Source organism: Dipodomys merriami, unplaced genomic scaffold, assembly GCF_024711535.1.
Source record: "Dipodomys merriami isolate MVZ:Mamm:240054 unplaced genomic scaffold, mDipMer1.0.p SCAF_30, whole genome shotgun sequence".
Classification (NCBI taxonomy): domain Eukaryota; kingdom Metazoa; phylum Chordata; class Mammalia; order Rodentia; family Heteromyidae; genus Dipodomys; species Dipodomys merriami.
Window position 1 is genome coordinate 962501 of NW_027204493.1, and position 16359 is coordinate 978859.

Below are 16359 nucleotides of genomic sequence, written 5' to 3' on the forward strand. Positions count from 1 at the left end.
GCCTCGGGGCTGGACTCCGGGGTTCCATGGAGCAGGTTCCAGAGAGGTTGCGATCTGCAGACATTCCTGCCGCTGCACTGCGGCCCGCCCAGGACCGCCCCGGGCGGTCTCCATGTCCCCTTGAGGCACTAAGCAGGGACTGCAACAGCCACAAGTCATTCAATAATTTCATTTTTAGCTGCAATTACAAATTCCTCCTCTGTGGCTTACAGGAATGACTAAAATAATGTGTATGCCGGCTTCCAGTTTCACCTCCTTTCTTCCTTGCCTTCCTCAGGTGGGAAGCCCACAATGCAGCGGTGTCCAAAGGAAATGCTCCTGATCATTTATCGTGGGGCAAATCTGCTTTGGAATGATCCCTTGACTATAAGAATTAAAATTAGCATTTGCTCGGGGCTCTTTTATAGACCAGGGGTCTGCTAGTGCTTTTATGGATTATTTCACTGAGTTCTCCCCAAACCCAGTGGTAGCAGATGCTACCAGGATCCCCAGTTTTCTGGAGAGGCTCGCAGTGGGTCAGGTGACTTGCTCGGCATCACCCAAGCTCAGTCACTCTGGGAGACAGCCATGAAAATGACCTTTTTGGAATGACAGATCACAAAGGTATGAAATCCATGATGCATGATAGGAATTTCTCCCAGAATCATTTTTTTAAATAATAGTCCATCCCCCATCTTCGAGACCCCCCCCCCACGGAGTCCTTGGCTGCAACCTTAAAACTTTATCACATCTGCAAGGTTTGATAACAGACATGTTTTTACCACAGCAAGCAGTCATGGCAATCTCTCTCAAGGAGTTCTGGAAAGAGCTGGGCCCCTGTTGTACATTTGGGGGTGTTGGGGGGGGCGATGTGCTGGGTCTGTCGGTGGAGGGTGCTGGGAGTTAAGCTGGCTTCTGAGGGCTGCAGGCGGCTTCTTGGGGAGAGGGCGATCCTGTAGTGCCAGTTTGCTTTGCAGTTTGTTCTGCACTTTCTAAAAATATTCCTGACAAACAGCTAATGGGCATTTTGGCCACACAGCCCTAAACCACGGCTGCCATTTCCAATGGAATGTTTTTCCCCTCAAGCCCGCTCATCTTGATTTATACGATTGGGATAAACCCAGACGTTCATTTCATGCAACTTCACAACAGCTTACTCACCAGGCTCTTTCAAAGCCTAGAATGCATTTCTAGCTCTTTCAGCAAGCGTTGCATGCTTATTTGCTAGTCAAAAGGAAAGAAAAATTAAAGGAAAGCTTCTTTGGGAAGTGCACATCTTCAGTCATTGCCTAAGTGTGGCTTAGTGGGGAGAAACTCCATCTCTTCCAAAGAGTACTTGGTCCTGAAATTAAAGAAGAAGATGCAAATAGGCTGGGCACCATTGACTCACGTCTTTAATCCTAGCTACTCAGGAGGCTGAGATCTGAGGGTTATGGTCCAAACCCAGCATGGGCAGACAAATCGGAGAAACTCTTATTTCCAATCAACCACCCTAAAGCCAGAATTGTGACTGCCTTTTGGGGAAGTTTGCATTATATATGAAGAAATTCGGCATGTGCCCTGTTACCTGCAGATCCAAGTTCTACAAATTCTTGAATAACTCATTGATAATTTTTTTTAAGGTTGGTGGAATGGGAGGCAAATATTGAGGTTTGAACTCAGGACCTCTCACTGATACTTGTGTGCTCAGCTGGCACTCTACTAATTGAGCTGTACCTTCAGCCCTGCTTTATGCTGGTTTATTGTGGTCTCACAGACTTTTCTGCCTATGCTTGCTTTGAACTGTAATCCTCCTGATCTCATCCTCCTGAGAAGCTAGGAGTACAGGCATGAGCCACTGGTGTCTGTCTGAAAATAGAAAATTTTATATTCATCAGAGCTTTAGTATAATAGTGAAAAATGGCCCCTAACCTCAATTCCAAGCAATAGAAGTAGTACAATAAATTATGGTGGTTCTTTTGTCACAGTACTATGAAGTTATTAAAATGTTAGTCTTTGAAGATAATGATATAATAAAATGTTTAAGATAAAAGAAGTGAAATTACATGCTTAAATTAAATATGTAGTATGATCTCAATCTCCCCCTCCCCATTCTTCTTTCCCTTCTCTCTGCCTTCAGAAAAAGAGCTCCAAATCTATAATTATCTTCTATTGGTGACATCGTGGGGTCACTGTTTCCCTTGGGTATTTCTCTAGTTTCCCCCTACTTTTTTTTCCTGCGAAAATTGATTTTATTTATTTTTTTTTGCGGGGGGGGGGGGGGTCCAGTCGTGGGGCCTGAACTCTGGGCCTGGGCGCTGTCCCTCAGCTCTTCAGCTCAAGGCTAGCGCTCTATCACTTGAGCCACAGCACCACTTCTGGCTTTTTTTCTTTTTGCTTATGTGGTGCTGAGGAATCGAACCCAGGGCCTCAGGCATGCAAGGCAAGCGCTCTACCACTGAGCCACCTTCCCAGCCCTGATTTTATTTTTGAGTCTGGATTCTTTTTTTCTTTTTCAAATAAATCCCCTGTCAGAATTTTCTTAGGAGTCTTTTATGTGGGCTCTTTGGCTCCTTAGTGGATTCGAACCCAGAGCCCAACAGGTGTGAGCAACCTGAGTTGCTGTGGCCACATGCAATAAATAGGACTTGAGATCTGAGCCAGAGTTCTTTCTCAAATTCCCTTGACTTCCCTGGCGGAGAGCCTTGGGGAAGCACTAGGTGATCTGTGCTCTGCTCACCTCAGAGTCTTGGAAGAAGAAAAAAAAACGGTACCATTTGTGACAGTTCTGGGAAAATCTGTGACACTGACAGAGGCATGGCCTCTGCTTCCATTTTGGTGTTTGTGTTCCCCCCACCTGGATGCCCCTGTCTGCTCTCTGCAACCCTCTCCGAAGGAGAGCTGGTCTTCAGAAAGAATTGGATTCATTCCTTCAAACACACACTCTCTAAAGACAAGATGCCTTGACCGTGACTCCATCGCTACCTCACAGCCTTGCTCAGAGAGGGTCGCATTTTCGTAGAGGATAGGAAATGACTTGCATGTCAGAGGTCAACTCTCCAGCAAAACAGCCAGGGCCTCTTGGCCAATGTGGAGGTGCTTGAGTGAGGCCAGTTTTGCTCTGCAGGGCAGGACTTTGCACTGAGGGCCTCTTCTTGTAAACGGGTGCGTTTGCAGATAGCCATGTATTTATTCTCTGAAACCTTCATGGATTCTGCATGCACACATCAGATGTAGCATTTCCTTCATGGGGTTATGGTGGGAACCATGAAGGAATGCAGAGGAAATCATCCTTGGCAAAGAGAGAGGCAGAAGTTGCCCTATGGGTGCTTGTGGGCTAACCTTGTTGCAGAGGGTTTTGTGGGGTGGACAGGGGGATCACTTTTTACCTCTTGAATACTGAGAACTGTTGGTGATTGAAGATGAATTTCGTGTTTAATAGTATTGATTTGTTTAAAAGATTTGAGGTTTGGGGCAGTAGTGGAGATGAACTCAGGGCATTAAACTTGCTAAGCAAATAGTCTGCCATTTGAGCTCATCCTTTTGCTTGTTAGTTTGGCTTTCAGATAGGAAGGGCCTTGCACTTTTGCCTCAGCTGTCCTCAGTTACCCAGTCTCTTGCCTCTGCCTCCTGAGTAGTTGGGGGCCACTGATACAAACCACCGTGCCAGACTTGGTGTGTTTTTTTGGTTTTGTTTTGTTTTTTGTCGGTCATGGGGTCTGAACTCTGGGCCTGGGCGCTGTCCCTCAGCTCTTCAGCTCAAGGCTAGCACTCTGCCACTTGAGCCACAGCACCACTTCCAGCTTGTCTGCTTATGTGGTGGTGAGGAATCGAACCCCGGGCCTCATGCATGTGAGGCAAGCACTCTACCACTGAGCCACCTTCCCAGCCCCCCAGACTCATTTTTTGAAACAAGAGGTCTTATTAACTTTTCACCAGACTGGCCTCAAATTATGATCTTCTCATCTTTACCTCCTGATGAACGTTTGTGGTTATCTATTAAACTTCTTTAGGTCTTCCCGTTCTGACACGACACTGGTTTGCTGGAGGCTGGTGGTGGCTGTTCACTGTCAAAGGAGCCCTGTCAGCTCTGTGCAGTCCCTGTGTCCTAGTAGGAAGGGCTGAGGTTATGGAGTCATAACTTCCTACCTGGAGTTTTGGCTGTACCATTTGTGACTGTGAAATTTCCACCAGCCTCCAGAAGTTGCAAAGCCCCAACTTGTATTGGACTTTTCCTTCATCTGCACCATGGAAGATATGAACACCTTTCTCAGAAGACTGCAGTAAGGACACTTACACACAGGCGCACACCGGTGTCTGAGAAGAGTTAACCTCTTCTGCTGGAAAATGTGAATGAAATAATAGTTGCTGTTTCTAATGTCTATTTTTTTCTCTCTCTCTCATAGATTTCTCTACCATATCTTCTATCTTTATTTTTATTTTTTGGTGCTGGTCCGGGGGCTTAAAGTTAGACCTTAGGTGCTGTCCCTGAGCTTTTGAACTCAAGGCTAGCGCTCTACAACTTAAGCCATAGCTCCTCAGCTCTGGATTTCGGGAGGTTGGTTGGGAATAAGAGACTTCAAACCATGATCTTCAGATCTCAGCCTCCTGAGTAGTTAGGATTACAGACATGGGCCGCCAGTGCCCAGCTCTCTGCCATATCTTATTTGGTAGTTGTAAGTGAAAAAGTAGGCTTGTAATAAGTTCAGAAAGTTGGAAATATTGAACTTAACCCATCCCTCCTCCCACTTGGAGGATGTGAGATAAAAAGCCATAGTGCCTTTGCCCTCAGTGAACTTACCTTATGTGCACTGACTTTGACCTTCTCTCAGTCACTTTAGCATTGAGTTTACCAGCGACTTTTGTATGTGTTTGATTATGTCCTATAGCTTCTTGCTGCCTGTATTTCTTTCTCAACTACTGTGAACTCTGTCACATTTTTCTGTTCTTCTATACTATATGATGTGTAGTGTATTCAAGGTAATCAATAAACTGCTTGTGGAACAAATAGCTAAATGCACTGCTAGGGGGGAAAAAGGCAGATAGCTGGCTTCAAGACAAGTACAATGGTACCCCGGTTCTCCTAAGAAAAATCGTTCATAGCCATGACATTCAACTGACCTTTCACTCAACTATCTCTGCACATTGAGAGGCTGGTAGGTGAAAGAATGAAATAAATATTCCTAGACTCATTTAATTGGCACAGGCAATGTCAAATGTGGACTTTTTTTTTTCTGTCCCAAGCTTTCCATTTCTTACCCTTAATTGTGCTTGTTTTATGACCTTAAGCACAACTAACTGCATACTGATGTAATCACGGTCTGTGAACTGGTTTTGCCTAGAACTTTCTGGCGTCATTTCTTTCTACTGGTTTTATAGGCAGAAGTTTTTTTTCTTTTCTTAGTGGAGCCATGGTGAGGTGTCCTTTGGGGACCATGGCTTGATTGTCAGTGAAATACTGTTCTGATCTTCTTTCCATCGCTGTCTCGTGACAATGTGAAGAAAGTTTTATCAGTTCCTTGAAAATCTGGCAATGTTCTTAGTTTAGCTTCTCTCAAAACTAGGGTAGGGCCAGGAGCCTGTGGCTCACATCTGTAATCTTAGCTTATTGAGAAGGCTGAGAGATCTGAGGATCAAGGTTCAAAGCCAGCCCCAGCAGACAGATAAATTCACATCCAGTTAACCAGCTAAAAGCTGGAAGCAGAGCTGTGGTTCAAGTGATAGAGTGCCACTTTGAGCATAAAAGCCAACCAAGAAGGTAAAGCCCTGAGATTAAGCCAGAGTACCGGCATTAAAAGATAGAGAGACCAAGGCAGAGGGATCTAAGTTCGGACTTCCCTCATCCACATTGACTAACCACTTACAGAGGAGATAATAACACCTCCTGATAATATAACAAACACAGTCCTTTCTGTAAGAGTTGGTATCCAAGAGAGGGTGTTGATTCACTTAAAAGAAAAAGAAACCTAAAGAAAAGAGCTTGTCTAAAGAGTGCTTTTTGATATTGATATCATTTGAATGAATCATACAGTCTTTTTTACTTTTGACATTTTTTTCCTCTAGTATTATCTCAATGTTAATTCTGGAAAAAAAATGTTCCCCTTTGTAATTTGAACAAGAAAGAATCATATTGTAAAAACACTGTATTCTCTGTCTCTCTTTTTGTATGCATAGTTATTAAGGCTAAGGATATATTCAAATTCTTTCAGAGGTTTTAGCAAACTTGCTAAAAAGCTTAAGAGCGCTAAAAAAAAAAATCTTCTTAACAAAGTCTTTGTTGTCCATGCTAGATGAAACAGTGGATTAGGAGACATTTTTTGCTTTGAACTCCCTTCCTACCTGACGTATATGCAAGTTCCTGTGCAGTGGCCTCATAAGGTAACTAGAGGAGTCCAGCTTGGTGTTTTTTGTCCCTGCCTTCATAATTCAGTAGGACACATACTGAGGGTCTAGAGACCCTGTTGTCTCAGTGCCTTTGTTGTTTGTTTGTTTTCCCATCAGTTATGGGACTTGAACGCAGGACCTGAGCGCTGTCCCTGAGCTCTTTTGCTCATGGCTACCATTTGTAGCCATGATAGCTTGTGGCTACCATTCTGAGCTACAACTCCACTTCCAGTTTTCTGGTGGTTAATTGGAGATGAGTCTCGTGGACTTTCCTGCCCTGGCTGGCATCCAACGACAATCCTCAGATCTCAGCCTCCTAGGTAGCTAGGATTATAGGTGTGAGCCATTGGTACCTGGCTTCACTGCCTTCTTTTTAATATTCAAATTTTTCACATCAATAAAGAAATTCATATTTATCACAGAAAAGTTAGTCAATATGGATAGACCCAATAGGAGTTAGAGATCAGTCATCTCACCCTGTGGATAAAAATACTCCTAATACCTCTGTATATAGAGGTATATGAGTGTGGTGTGTGTGTGTGCTGAGTTTTATTCCTGTTTTTCTTTATCCCCAGCCTTGAGAACAAAGTAAGTGCTCAATAAAATGGTTGTTCTCCCTCCCCCATCCCTTTGGAAAAAAATAATGAATCCCAGCAGATGTTGGACTTTCGTACACCAGAATCTCTGACACATTCAGCCCTGAAGATCCTTCCTTCCCCATGTCTCTCTCACTCTTTGACCTGAACCCCACAGTTTTCACCCCATCACACTCAGCTGCCCACTCAGCTTGCCATGCCAACATGGCTCATGTCTGGTCCATTTCTGGAAAAGCTACTTTTAGCTTTTTAGCCTTCCTGTTTGAGTTCTTTCCTCTCTCCTCCCCCTCTACCCCCAATGGGAGATGAGGCATTTCTTTGTAAGGTGTTCTGATGCCTTGTCCTGACTCCATGAAAATGCTCCGTGTTCATTAGATGCTTGTTTAATAAGACCTTTTTGAACCCATGGAAGTCTATTTTTCCCTCTAAGATCAAAACATGAAGTCTAGGAAAGGAGCATGTTAAATTTGAGCAGAATTGCTCTCAATTGAGCCTTCAAGCACTGCCAAAAATCTGAGTGGGGAAAGGAAAACTCATGAAACTTGATCTGCAAACCAAGTGGCGGGCCTAGAATTATAGCAAGCCACTGCATTGATTGTTCCTTAGAGCAATATAAACAACCAAATACGTGGCTCTAAATAGACCTGTGGAGCTGCAGCTGCCTCATCTGACTGAAAGTCAGGGACTGTTAGTTGGCTTCTGGGTATCCTGGGCAGGAGTCACTGCCAATCCCCAAAGCAATGAGAAAATGATCTTGGCTTCGGCCAAAATACATGCCGAGGTACAACCAGGGCAGGATTTGGCTCTGCCCTTCCAGAGCAGCTTTCTAAACAGACAAGGTATGAATCAGTGAGGGAAGATTGTCATCAGTCCACACACTGGTCCCTTTTCTCAACTGTCCAGAGGAGTATTATGAGAAAATTCGGTGGCTTTTGTCTAAGATCAGTGGGAAAAGAAGCTGTGATCTATTAATAATGTCTGCTGTGAGTAGGGTAGTGGGAAGTGGGCTGTGTCATTGTTGGTATTCTCTAGGGAGTGTGTGTAAAGGTAGTATTTTAGTCCATTGTCCCTGGAAAATTATATTACAAAAGCCCCTGTGACTAGGGTGGCCACATTTTTTTTTATCAAATTAGGATTTTTTTTTTAGAGAGGGGGGTGGTGACAGGAGAAGGATGTTATCTGTAGACTAAGGAGCCAGCAATTACCTAGAACACTATATTTACTCCACATAACCCTCCAATGGGAAAGTGGTCTGTATATCCTAACCCTAATGTGAGGAGCTTCTTGAATAACCTAGAAAGGAGTCAGAAAGTTTCCCTTCCCACTTCCACTTGCCCTGCAGTCTTTCCATTTGACTGAGATGAGTTTGGAAAGATTTTGTTCTTACCCATTTCTGGATTGCCTCTAACAAAAGACAAATTAACGAAAGAATAGCCTAACTTGAGAAGACTGACTGATGGGTTTAGAAGCGAGGGTATGTGGAAAGAGGAGAAAGATGGGAGGGGTGGCATTGGTCCAAATGCCTTGGACACATATGTGTATGCTGAATTGAAACCCCTTGGTACAACTATTAACGATCACAATAACATGTTTTTTAAAAAAAGAATAGCCTATAAATGTATATATTTTTACATGACAGAAATGAAAACACCTTCCTCCCTCAAAAAAAAAAACAGGAAAACATGTACTTTCATGCTAGTTTTGATGAAGAATGATAGGGTTGAACAAAGGAGCATGCTGTAATGACAATAAAGTAGGTGTGGGGACTTAGCCAGACTTGTCACAGATTCTTCTCCATGTCCTCATGTCTCCAGAGAGGAGGATGTTCGATCCCTCCAGCTATGAGGAAGTCACCTCATGAATGAGGGCCTTGGACCTGTTTCAGGGCAGAAGGGCAGGTGGAGATGAGCAGGGTCTCCCTGCTTCTGTTGTTCTCAGATGCTAGGTAATGAGACCTGTACTCCATAGGTCTCAGCTCCCCCATTTGATGATGAATGGCCTAGACATTGTTTTCAACACCTAACACAAGAGTTCTCAGTGATTGCTCCCTGGCTGATGACTTCTGGGGATTATGTCAGGCTCCCAGGGTATCTTCCACATTGTAAATTCTGCCCCCTGGCCGTAGAGCCTGGGTCCTGAACTCTTGGTGCCAGAATGCTTGCTCATGGTGTGACGTATGGTACAAGCTGACCACAGTTAGCTGCCTTCCTCCTGCCCAGTCCACAGGCTGTGAATGAGAGATGGACAAGGTAGGGTTCCCTAGGTATACTGTTGGGTTTTGTTGTTGTTGTAAAATGTCTGTATAAGTCCCACACACTAACCAACTGTGCCACTGAAGGTCCATTATAACAAAAAAATCTTTGAATCTTACTCAGAAAACTGAGATCTAAGGATTGTGGTTCAAAGCCAATCCCAGGCAGGAAATGTCCATGAGACTTTGATCTCCAACTAACTAGCAAAAAGCAGAAGTGGAGCTGTAGCTCCAGTGGTAGAATGCCAGCCTTGAGTGAAAAAGCTAAGGGACAACACCCAGGCCCTGAGTTCATACGCCAGTACTTACACACACACACACACACACACACACACACACACACACACACACACACACACACACACACACACACACACACACACACACACACACACACACACATAAATAAATATTCAAAACACAACTCTGGATCTACTTATGCCTCAAAAGTCCCCATTCCTTAGAGTAACATGAGTAGTTCAGCCATGTGGGAATGTAGTCACTAATTTAAAATGGCACAAAGAGTGCCTGACCCTTGCGAAGAGTCCTTCTAGAAATGTGTAGTTGGCTTTCCCAGTGTACTGGCTTTGCTCAAGGTGCCCGGTGAATAGCTAGCCCCATCTCCCCCACTTTCCAGAAGATATTAAATCAGACCAACCATCCTTGACCCGCCACAACTTTTTTATTACTGAATTGTGAGGCAGGGCCTGCCTATGTAGCCCAGGATGGTATCCAGCTTGCAGCGCTCCTGCCTCAACAGCCCCATAGGTGGCGAATGCTGGGGCACAGCTTTTGTGGTTGCTCGGTTGTTGCCGTCTTGCGATGAGCGTGCTGGAGGAGGGAGGACATGGAGGATGGACGGATCGTCTCACAAATGTCCTGGGTGACTTTGACTGTGCCATTTCTCCTACATGCACCCCATCCTTCATCTGTAAAGTGGCTGCAGGGGACCCCAGCAGTGGTCATCAAGCTGCTTTAGAAATGATGAGTCCCTTCTCAAAATGTAGCATTACCCCCGTCCCCTCCCCCCACTCCCCCCCCCCACCCTGAGGCTCTAGATTCTGTGATGCTCCTTTTCCTGCTTCCTGCCTTCTGGACATCTCTCTGGGAAGGCAGCTCACTGCATCTGTAGGCGCACCCGGCAGGGGGTGGGTGGGTGGGAGATGAAACTTAAATCTCTCCAGTTTGCTCATGTTGGCAGCTCTGATCACACACTTAGATTGGGTGGGTGTTGAAAGCAAAGCCTGGGAGGACTCAGGTCCCCTGCGCAGGGCAATGCCAGGCATCCGGTTCTACGTACACTGCAGGGACAGAGTTCAGGTCATCTGGGCCCTGCAGCTCTGTGGATGGGGCTCACTGCTCCTCAAAGTGTATCGTGTGGGTGGCCTGCCCCCTCCATGTCCCTCCTTAGCACCAGAGGCTCCCAGCCCTGGCGGAGCATAGAATAACCCTGATCTTGAGACACACCAGTCCCTTGTCAGCACTTATTAAAATGAGAAGCAGCCCTAAGCAAGCAAGAAGGAAGTGACCGCATGGACTCATTACTGTATATGAGTTCTGTAATTTGCATTCATTTATGTCCCAGTGACACTCTGAGGGACAGTTGACTGTTTTCAAGTCGTTCCCTCACTCATCTGTCCCCGGGTAGAACCCAGCACATGCCCTGCATGGCAGCGATGATGTGTTTTCTGTACAATCTGTCGATTGGGAGCACACAGTGGGTGTCACAGGTTTGTTTTGTTTGTTTGTAGGAATCAGATTGGGGAGTAAATGAGAAAACAAAGCTGAGAGGGTTCGGTAATTAGTTTGGCTGTAAGTCTGGGAAAGACATCTGCCATCACCGTGCTCAGCTGACTCCAGAAAGAAGTTGACAGGGTGGGTGTAATATCTTCATCTTCCTGGTGCTTGACCATGCTACCTCACACTCTCCCCCTCCCCAGGGCTTCTGCTACACACACACACACACACACACACACACACACACACACACACACACGCACGCACGCATACACACACGCACGTACACACACACACACACACATTCTTCCTTCCCCTGCTGAGCTGTGCCTGGCTCAGTATTGTCAGACTCCTGGGCATGGTTAGTTAGGAAGCTGACATACTGCTATGGCATTGTCCATCTGTGGCCTGCTACATCGCTTGGACAGTGGCTCAGCAACCTGTGACAACTGCAGATTCCTGGAGGACCGGGCTCAGCATGAGCCCAGATTTCTGGAGGTGGCAGGGGAAGGCAAGCAGCCTTTGAAAACCAGGACAGGTGAGCTCTCCTTCCTCTCCCATGTCATTATGTGCTACATAATGAAACTGACCTGGAAACTGACCATTGGGTCTCAGGGGCCAGTTTGCTCTCCAGCCCCCACCATGACAGATCTACATCTGTCTTTCTGATCATGACTTTTCTTTCACACCTGAGAGTGCTGTTGGTCAAGTGAGTGTGTGTGTGTGTGTGTGTGTGTGTGTGTGCGTGCGTGTGCTGGTACTGGGACCTGAAATCAGGGATTGTGCTTTTGCTCAGTTTTTTCACTCATGGGGGACCCTCCACCAATTGAGCTGCACCTCCATTTAACAGCTTTCTTGCTAAGTAATTGGAGATGAGAGTTGCACGGTCTTGGCTGGCTCCCAACTTTGGTTCTCCAATCTGAGCCTGGCTAGGATGAGAGACTTAAACCCCCAGTCTATGGCTGACGTATCTGCCTTGATCTCATCACAAGTGGCTGCCCCTGCTCCGTGCCTCTGGCCTCCTGTGGTGCACCCATACATCACTCTTTCTGACTCTGCAGGCTCCCACGTCCAGGGTCCTAGCTGTGAGCCATTGTGATGTGCCCGGCATTCACTGGCATTCGGCAGGGGCCGGGGCGGGGCGGGGGGCGGGGGGGGGGGGGGGCCTGCAATGAGCAAAACACACAGCGTCCTGTCCCTCCCAGCTCACAGTGAAGGAGGAAGCGTGGTGCACAGTGTCTGCTAAAGCGAGGCCCCAGGAGGCAACCAAAGCAGGGTGAGGAGCGTGATCATGAGGCCAAATGTTTGGGAAGGCCTAAGTCAGTGACATGGGGGGGAGTTCATGTGGATCTGAAACATGATGGTTTCAGACAGAACAGCAAGCACAAAGGGCCAGAGGCAGGAGCATTTTCGCTGCATTCAAGAAAGAGCAAGAAGGGAGGGAGGAACTGTCCCTTGTAAATTCTTGGATGCTTGTGTCTGGAATTAAGTGAGGGAAGGAAGAGCTAGTCAGAGACAAGGTTGGTCAGCACTTTGAAAGTCAGTGAAAACATCAGATTTGTGCCAAGTGTGAAGGAATGGCATTTGGTGGTTTGGGTGGGAGGAGTACTGATGATGACATTAACCTTTCCTCTAGTATGGAGAACAGACTGTGGGGGTTGGGGGGGGCGGGAGACAGTGGGAAGCTCTGGGGAGCTCCAGAAGTGGGGACAGGGTGGGGCGAAGCGCTTAGGCTCAGGATGCATTCTGCAGGTTAGAGGCTGTAGGTTTTGAGGACGGACTAGATGGGAGGCAAGGCTTTTTTTTTTTTTTTACATTAGCACCTGGATGGAAACAGATGCTAAGCCCTTGAATTTCCTTTGTGAGGCCAGAGACCATGCCCCATCCTAAGGTGTACCCCAAGAGAAGTCTGGGTCCCAGGTACTGCTGCCGGAAACACAGGGATTCACCAGCAGCCAGTACTGTAGATTAGTAGCATTGAGCCCCACCGCCAGTGCCTGGCACTGGCCTGGGCACCCTGAGATCTTTGTGAGGGTGTCCCTCAATCTCACACAGTTGTCATCAGGTGTCACCTCTGCCTACCTGACGCCAGGCTAGCGGGGGATGTGGGAACAGAGCCCAGAAGTTCTGCTGCCTAGCTCTGCCTCCCCAGTGTCTCATATCTGGGGTGAGTTACTCACTGTTCTCCACACACCCCAGGCCTCCGCCTCTGCACAGGCTCCCCACTCACTCCTAAACCACTCTGTCCTGCTCTACTTCTTTACTTGTAAAAATACCACCCCCTTGCCAGGCACTGGTGGCTCACACCTGTAATCCTAGCTACTCAGGAGGCTGAGATCTGTGGATCTTGGTTCAAAACCAGCCCTGGGCAGCAAAGTCCATGAGACTCGTACTTCCAACAAACTACCAAAGAAATCAGAAGCGGATCTGGGGCTCAAGTGGTAGCACAATCACCTTGAGCAAAAGAAGTTCAGGGATGCTGCCCAGGCCTGAGTTCAAGCCTCAGGATTGACACAAAAGAAATACCTATCATCTCCTTGCTAAAGGCCTTCCTAATACTGTTTCTTCTATGTAACTGCTGCTTTCATAGCCCAGCCAAAGGGGTCCTCTGGACCTCCGAATCCCCCACCTGTTTATACCTTTCTTATGACATCATCTTCTCCAGCCATGGCAGACAGTGAAAGCAGCCAGACTTCGAGATCTTTGAGCTCTTCCCCCACCCAGCCCAGCCTCCTAATTCCAGCAGACACTTGACATGGATCTCTGTTAGGTCTGATATTTTCAGCATTTGCAGAGTACTTGTCTCCTAAGTCAAACAGTCAGGTGTCTAAGATATGTGTCAGACAGATAACCTAAAGTGGGATATCAATTTTAAAAATGACCATAGAGACACTCCTTTAGGAAAAATCACTTCCTTAGCTTCAGTGAGCACCATGAAAACATGATGATACAGGGCACATTTTTCCACGCAAGGCTGCTACTCGACCCACCGCTCCACTTCCAGAGTGTGGCGGGTTCATTGGAGATGAGAATCTCACAGGTTTTTCTGCCCAGGCTGATACCAAACTGGGATCCTCAGATCTCAGCCTCTGGAGCAGCTTTTTGTTTGTTTATTTGTTGCTTGTTGTATTTTTAAACTCTCAGATAGCACCCTTGCGAGGTGTTAGACTTTCTCCCTGGAGACAAATAAAATATTTTTTTTAATCTGTCTAGATGCTTTTTGGTAAGCAGAAGATGTTTGCATCTTGTTTTATTCCTGAGCCTTTGCATCCCATTGTCTTGTTTCCATTTGTGGGTGAACCCTGGGGTTACTATTATCAGTGTATGCCCAGATCCCAGCTTCATGCAGCTCAAGCCTCTGTGCTTGCCTCGAACTCTGTATTGCAAGCTTTTTATTTTCCTGCAGGAGTGGTTTAAATGAAGTCTTTGCAGTCTTCTGCAAAGTATAATTGGTTTTAAATTGTAGGTTTAATAATAATGATGTTGGGCTTAATGCAGGGCCTTTCAGCCTCAGCTTTCAGCCACTGTCAGCCAGCTCTCCTCAGCAAGGACAGCTGTGAGCGACCTGAATCTCTCCAGAGCCGTAGTCCTTGTCATGATGCTGAAACCACAGGAGGTTAGGGCTGGGAGGCCCCCGGCAGCTGTGGGCTGTGGATGGCAGTGCCTTTATGCCCTGGGCATGGACCTGGGCTGGGTTTTCTTTTTCTTTCCCTTTTGGGTCTCCACACAGCTCATTAGGAATTCTATTGGAAGATGAGCAGACGATCTCAAGTTCCATGATGTGGCTTCTGTGTAGAAGATTTAATTGGGAGAGTATTAACTTAATTGGCTATCATCAGCCTCTGGCTTCCTTCTTTTATTTTAAGGAACTTCTCATTTTCTCTTACCACGACCAGGGGAGCATGCCTTTCGAAGATGGAATCTCATTCTCTCGTCTCTAAGTGAAGGAAGAAAAAAATTTAAAAAGCCCAAATACCATTTTAGTTCTGGAGTCACAAAGCCTAGATTCTGATCAAGACTCTTTCTGGAATGATCTACAGTATGCTTAAATAAGATCCACATTCACCTTTCTAGACCCCATTTCATCTCTGGGTTGATGCATAGGTTACATCATGTGAGCACGCATGTCCTTGCTAGGGCTGGCAATGGATAACTTCAGTTTTCTCTGTGAGACACCACCAACCCCTCCATGAGCAACATTCAGTGTGTTTTGAAAGCCAACCCAAATACCAATCTACATATGTTATACAACAGACAAACCCCGGCTTGGACGGGCGGGGGCTTGTTCAGCAAAAACCCAGTGTTATAAAAAGCACGGAGGGGGATGTGGAGGCTGTGTGATGTGGGGTGTCCTGCTGAAGATTACAGGCAGCAGAGGCAATGATGGGGTAGGAGCAGCACCCAGGCCCTCGGGTTGCCAGGGCGCACCCTGTGGATAGCCCACAGACGCTCAGAACTTGCGGTCTAGTTCCCCGTGGGGGACATCAGCTCCTCATGTGTGTTGGTTTCTGCTCTGTGTCTGCATCCCCAGCCGTTTCTGGATGCCTTTTTGTTTCTGTTGTAGATGGAAGCAAATTATACTGTGGGAAGAATGGGCGGTGGTCAGTATGGAGACAATGAGGCTGAAGAAGCCGTCTCTGGGCTTGGAAGTCTGCGGTGGTCATGATGATCAGCATGTTGGGGGTAATTGCAGAGTGTGAAGGTCGCACTCCTGGGACACCCATTGTAGATGAAGGTTACCCATGCAAACTCACCCCACGCGCTGCAACCACCTTCCTCCCATGAGGACACCAACAGACGCTTCTGCTTGCTCCCTTGCTCCCTGTCCAGGCATTTCACTACTGAGAGCACTTTCATTTCCTTTGCCTTTTTGTTTTTTTTTTTTTTTAAAGAACTTATTATATAGGTGATATACAGAGGAGTTACAGTTACATAAGTCAAGTAATGAGTACATTTCTTTTTGGACAAAGTCCTCCTTTCTCCCACTCTCTCCCAGTTTTTCCCTCCCGTCCCTACCCACAAGTTGCATAGTTCATTTTCAACATGATGTCTAGTGAGGCTCACTGCTGCCTTTGTTCACCCTTTGTCCCTCTATTACTGTGCCCCTCCCCAACCTTCCTGAAGACAGATAAATGAACAAATAAGACAAAAAGAAAACAAAAGCAGCAACAAAGAAAAAAAACCACTCGTTTCCATTTGCTGGAGTTAATTTCAATAAATACATTTTTTTTGTCGGTCATGGGACCTGGGCACTGTCCTTCAGCTCTTCAGCTCAAGGCAAGCACTCTACCACTTGAGCCACAGCGCCACTTGCAGTTTTCTAGTGGTTAATTGGAGATAAGAATTTCATGGACTTCCCTGCCCAGGCTGGCTTTGAATCATAAGCCTCAGATCTCAGCCTCCTGAGGAAGCTATACCTTAGCTTACAGGCAT

The 16359-nt window shown here is 46.4% G+C and overlaps 1 protein-coding gene across 5 annotated transcripts in view; it reads left to right on the forward strand.

Annotated features, from left to right (window-relative positions):
- Pdzd2 (PDZ domain containing 2) overlaps positions 1-16359 on the forward strand; it is a 362844-nt gene that overhangs the window by 69341 nt on the left and 277144 nt on the right. Inside the window, exon 1 of one of the 5 annotated variants that reach the window (XM_070040969.1) lies at positions 11385-11464. The exons of the other annotated variants lie outside the window; for them this stretch is intronic. The gene's annotated coding sequence lies outside the window, so the exon portion shown is untranslated. Of the gene's footprint in view, positions 1-11384; positions 11465-16359 lie in introns of those variants that run through there. 5 annotated transcript variants of the gene reach the window in all.